This window comes from Lygodium microphyllum, chromosome 17, assembly GCF_053477565.2.
Source record: "Lygodium microphyllum isolate KBCC chromosome 17, Lygodium_microphyllum_v1.1.10, whole genome shotgun sequence".
NCBI classification, from domain to species: domain Eukaryota; kingdom Viridiplantae; phylum Streptophyta; class Polypodiopsida; order Schizaeales; family Lygodiaceae; genus Lygodium; species Lygodium microphyllum.
This window is the reverse complement of record NC_141151.1, coordinates 78986228-78992337: the sequence shown is the minus strand read 5'-3', so window position 1 is coordinate 78992337 and position 6110 is coordinate 78986228.

The following is a 6110-nucleotide window of genomic DNA, read 5'->3' as shown; positions in this document are numbered from 1 at the left end:
TGACCAAGAAACGGAGCCATGCCTAAAGAAATATATGTAACAATCATGAGAATATCAGGTGTTGGGATCTCCAACCTAATCCGAATTAGCGTACCCTTGCAAATGCAAAACCATGACCATATGTCAAACCATAATAAAAAATACACTGAACATATCTCAACACATGCATATAAGTAATTCAATGCCACGTTTTAGATGCATTGAAATATTGATTGAGTAATGAGATAAGACATACAAGGTCTAGCCTAGTATAAATCAATCAAATAAGTTTCCCTACAATAGATCCATAGGTATTCTCATCAAAGGGCTAACTTGGGGAATCCTTGAAAGTTTAGTAGTGGGATCAAGAGGCATGGCCATAGGTTGTCTGATGAGTGCAATAGTAAACTAATTGAATGGCATAATTTTGATGTGAGACAAAAGAGCTATCCTTAGGTTAAACTACCTCCATCCTTAAGAAATAGGGACAACTAACTAAGATCAGTCATCTCAAATGTGAAACAAAGCTAGGTCTTTATATCTGCAATGTGATAAGTAAAACATCAATGTAGTTCACCCCCTATGAAGTGGTTTTAACATATAGGTTTGGGTTATAAGGGGTAGAATGATAACCATGAGCTCTAAGGAACTCATCCCTCCTATGGAGCCAGGAACATGGTGCTTGCTTCACCCCACCAAAGAAAGGCCTTGTCTTTATGATCCCAAGAAGGCTCCTCCACATAGACTTGATCCTACAAATAACCATTGACTTTTGAGATCCATTTAATAGAGCAGCCAACCATGGTGAGTAGTTAGTGCAACTAACAAACAAAATCACATCAACTGCATTGCAAGTGCAAAGGTCTCCTCACAATCAATACCATGTTTCTATCAAAAACCTTGCACTACAAGGTGAGCCTTATGTTTATCTAAGGTCCCATCATCTTTCGATTTGGTCCTAAGGATCCACTTGGTACCGTATGACTTTCTTACGGCTCGGACAATTCACCAAGGTCCAAGGCTCATTTTGGTCAATGCTCTCAAACTCCTTTTGCATGACTTCTCACCATTGGGGATGCTTTAAAGCCTCATGTATATACTCTACCATGAAGATAGATGTAAATGGTATACTATGTGCAAGATGGGCAGATTTTCTAGGACCCTTCAAAGTGGAATCTGATGTGGAAGGATCCTTGAATCTTCCATGGTCTACTAGTACCAACAAGGTAACAGGTCTTGTGAGACAAAGGCTTGGGGACCAAAGACTCTACAAGTGGGACAAAAGTAGGTAGCAAGCCAGCCACTATCTCTGAAATGGAAGGAGGCATTGGCACAAAGGCTAGTGCATTGCTATGTACAATATCCCTCTCATAAAAAATGGCATCTCTTCGAGCAATCACCTTGTTAGTCTGTGGTTTGAACAAAGGACAAGGTTTCGTCTTGGAGGAGTAGCCTACCAAAAAAAGAACTTGGATTTTTGTTGTCATGTGGGTAACATTCCAATGTAAAATCAAACAAATCTTTCAAATTTGTAATGTTGTTCTTCAAATTTGAATACTGAAAAATCTCAAGAAGTTGCATGTGTGATGTGAGTAGGAGGGCATGGAGGAGTGGATGTGGTTATGAAGATTCACTTTCCCCATTTATTAAAAGGTCACAAGGCCTATTACTACATTGTTAAAATTTAAATTATCGAGTCCTCTAATAGGCTAACTATAAAGAATGCCAAAAGAGCACCCATGCACAATTCAAGACTAGAATTGTCGAGCACAAAGAAGTTGACGAAAGCAATGTGATTGCATACAATGCTATATAGTATGGCATAGTTTTGAGAATTTTGTATGCTCTAATGTTTTTTCTCATGTTTTGGTGAGAGAGAGAGAGAGAGAGAGAGAGAGAGAGAGAGAGAGAGAGAGAGAGAGAGAGAGAGAGAGAGAGAGAGAGAGAGAGAGAGAGAGAGAGAGGGGGGGGGAGGGAGGGAGGGAGGGAGAGGGAGAGAGAGCCTTCTCATCTTGTCAAAGAGATAACATGCATGATGAGCATACTATTTCTTTAGATTTCACCTTAATACAATCACAATATGGGAAAAGAGTTAGTAAGGTTATGGAAGGTGAGTGTACTACTTTCATGACCTTACTTAGAGCTTGTGCCTCTTTGAAGACAATTGAAAGTGGGAGCACAAGGAATTTCTACTCATGCTTGTGGCTTGTTTGTTAACTAAGAGGTTTATGAGGGATACATCATAGTAATGTACCAGCAAGGTCGAACTTGGCCACCTAAACTTTAAGCAAAATGCCATGAAGGAGTTTGTGTGGATTACTAGTTGCTACAACCCTTCTCATTTGGTCAAATAGCTTAGAAAAAAACAACACTATTTCTAATGAAAAGGCAATATCTAACATGCATAATGAGCACATTGCTTCTTTGGATTTGGCCTTAATACAATCACAAGATGGGAAAAGAATTGGTCAATGATGTAAGATACATGCGCTAATTTTGTGGCCTTAGTAAGAGTTGTGAGAGTGCACAAGAGAAGAGGAACACGAACATGAAGAGAAAAAAAGAAGAGAGAATATAGCAGGAATGAATGAGAAATATAGAATGAATTTGGAAATAATGATAAATACAATAATGGATTGATTAATCTATGCACGTAGCCCAAAGCATCGGTGAGGGCATTGGATCAGGCTAGAAAATGGTGATAGCATCGAAGACAATGATGGAGACAGAGACAGACTATGCAACCAATAGTACTTGCAGATGACAGAGAAGGACACTACAATCTTGTTACATTGTCCCCTGTGAAACAATAGGCCACCACTAACTCAAAATCTATCATCCAGTTTTAGGCATAATGGTACTACTCAACCTATATGTGCTTCATGTGAGCATGAAACATAGGGTTCTTTCCTAGATTGGGGCACTCTAGTTATCCATGCACAACTGAGTAGGTTCTATCTATGGAAATCCAATCTCTACTAATATGATAAAGCCAAATGGCCTCCATAAAACAAAGTGCTCGTAGAGGATGACGCCATGGTAGGCTAGTTCTTATTGCTCCATGAGATAGCTCTTGATCCAAGGGAGAAAGCATAACCTTTAGTGGATCCTCTAGACTCCACATCACTTGCTCAATCTGAGTCACTCCATCTAGTAAGAGTGGCCCCCTCACCATGCACTATCTCATAGGATTGAGTCTGACCACAAAAGTGATGTCTACCCTAGTATGGATAAGCCAAATTAATGATCCAACAAGACACATAGGCCTAGTAGCATCAAGAAGGGGGTATCTTATAGTAACCAACTTGGACTCAAGGTCCACGGGGCAAGAAATAAGTTGACACTTGGCCATACCAAACTCCAAAAGAAGCTGGAAGATATACTTGTGTTGAGCTGAAGATGCTCTATGCCATTTGATAGATATCTAGACCAAGGAAGAAGTCAAGGATCCTAAGGTCCATTATGTTGAACTCCTACTACAAGATCTCATGTGGCAGATCAACTTCCTATGAGTCACTCCCTGTGATAATCAAGTCTTCCACATATGAGAAGTCTAAAACACACATGTCACCCCCAACCTTATAATAAAGGTTGAGGTCATGTTCTGAGTGATAGAAGCCACTATGTAAGAAGAATCAATCAATCATCTGGCACTAAGCTGTAGGAGCTTACTTCAAGCCATAAAGGGCCTTCCATGATCTATAAACATGGTTCTCCTTCCCCTACATAAGAAAACAAGGAGGCTATGAGACATAAATCTCCTCCTCTAGGATGCTGTTAAAAAAGGTAGACTTGACGTCCATCTAAAAGATAGGCCAATGGTGATGGGTTGTAAGAGCCAAGATAGCTCGAATAGTAGACATCTAAGCTAAAAGTGCACAAGTCTCTGAATAATCCAACCCTACCCTTTATGCAAATCCCTTGGCCCCAAGCCTAGCTTTGTGCTTGTCCAAGGATCCATCAATGAAATACTTGGTCTTCAAGACTCGAGGAGAGTCCTCAACAATCACAACATCTTGGGTAAAGATCACTAGAGTACCTAGCTACATCAAACCATGTACAGAAAGAAGGTTAAAGCTCAAATGTGAAACATAAAGGACTTTGGGCACTGAGGCATGACAATCAAGCAAAAGGAGAATGGTTCCCACTTCGTGCACTAGCACAAAAGAGTTGTCACAAATGGTGACCAAACTCCCTCTGGAATGAAGATCCTGAAAACCCCACTATTAATGAGCCATGGTTGCTCCTTAGGGGAGGACCATTCTTTGGCTTCAAATGGGGGCACTTTTACCAACACTTCTCCTCGAGATGAGTACCATTTTCATGGTGTGGGCACTAGGGCTTAGACTTCTTCTCATCCTTCTTGCCATCATATTTCTAGGGCTTAGACTTCTTCTCATCCCTCATATCCTCTAGCTTGTTGATGTGGTCCTTCATGGAGAGTCATCAACCAAGAGCATGTGGAGTTTCTTCTCCAAGGTGGTACAATGGGCAAATGTCTTCAGATGATAAACAGAAGAAAGCTTTGTCCACACTTTTATTATTGTCTTTAACCTACACACATGAACAAGGATAGAGTCCTACATGCTCATAAAGAGAAAAGACCAGGCTTGAGAATCAAGCTTATCCCAAAGGGCTGCATGATCCATAGATGAGCCAATAGTAAGATCCTCCATGGGTTGAGGAGGAACAGGGGTAGTGACAAGAGCCCAAAGATCAAAGATATCAAGAATACACTCCACTTTGCAAGACCAAAGGGAATAGTTTGATCTGTCCAACCAATCTTCCTTGGGTAGAGAAGAAAGAATGGGCACCTAAATAGAAGGTGCCATCATAGGCATCATAGGGCTAGAAGGATGGGCCCTATGGGAGACATGAAGAGAGGGAGGAGGAGATGGTTGCTCTGATCTATGTGAGGTAGTTCGATCCATCCAACTAGCCTTCTTTGGGTAGAGAAGGAAGAACGAGCACCTAGATAGAAGGTGTCATCATAAGCATCCTAGGGCAAGGACAAGCCCTATGGGAGACATAAAGAGAGGGAGGAGAAGATGGGAGGAGATGGTTGCTCTGATTTATGTGATCAATCAAGAGAGGGTTCCCATTCAAAACGAGGCTAGGATCTCCGATCTTTGTGATGATCACACTATCTCTCGAAGGGAGTAGGAATAGACTCCTTAGTTGAGCCATCAAAGCCTTGCAATTCATGATATTCCAAAGAAGCACTTTTTTCCAACAATTTCCACCTTAGCATTTTCATTGCCAAGATTGGAAGTCCGATTGCATTTAATACAGTTGACTAGCTTGCAATAGTTGACTAGTTGTTGTTGGCCTACCAATTTTCATCATTTTTAGCTATTTATAGCCATGGGATGGTTGGGAAAGGTTATCACTTTTCTGTCTCTACAAGTTTTTAGTAAGATTGCAACATTCTTCTATGTCATCTATAAGGATTACTAGCTACATACTTTATCTTCGTCATCATCACCATCTCCGTCTCACTGCCTCCAGTATTGTCATCGTTTTCCAACCCGATTCAGTGCCCTCACTGGTGCTTTGGGCTATGTGCAAGGACTAATTTGTCTATTATTGTATTCATCATTCTTTCTAGGCTTAGTGCAGATTTCTCTTTCATTCCGGCTATCTTTTGTATTGTCCTTTTATCTCCATATTTGTGTTTCTCTTTCATTCTGTTGAAAACACAAATTTTCAACCTATAGTTTGATGTAGAAAATGTAGATCTTTTGTGTTTTACAAGTGCTTTTGACAAAGACAAGACATCTACAACTATCTTCTCATAGCTAGTTATAGATTGTGTCTAGGGGGGAAAATGCACACAAGACTGAATGACAAATACAGTTAAAGCTCCTCTATCTCTGTTAGACTAATAGAGCTCACAACAAGGAGATGATAGGCTGATGATAGAATAAAATGGTAGGCTAATAAGAGCTTGTGCAATATATATCTATGCTAAGGCACTGAGTTTCATGATGAGATCTTCAAATTGTGCTTTAGAGTCACAAGCACATTGACACAATTTTGTGTTGCAATTTTTTGTCAAACTTGCTTAATCTTTGTTGCATCATGTCTTGAAGATTACAGAATGCAATAGATTTTTATTGCTGGGCATATCT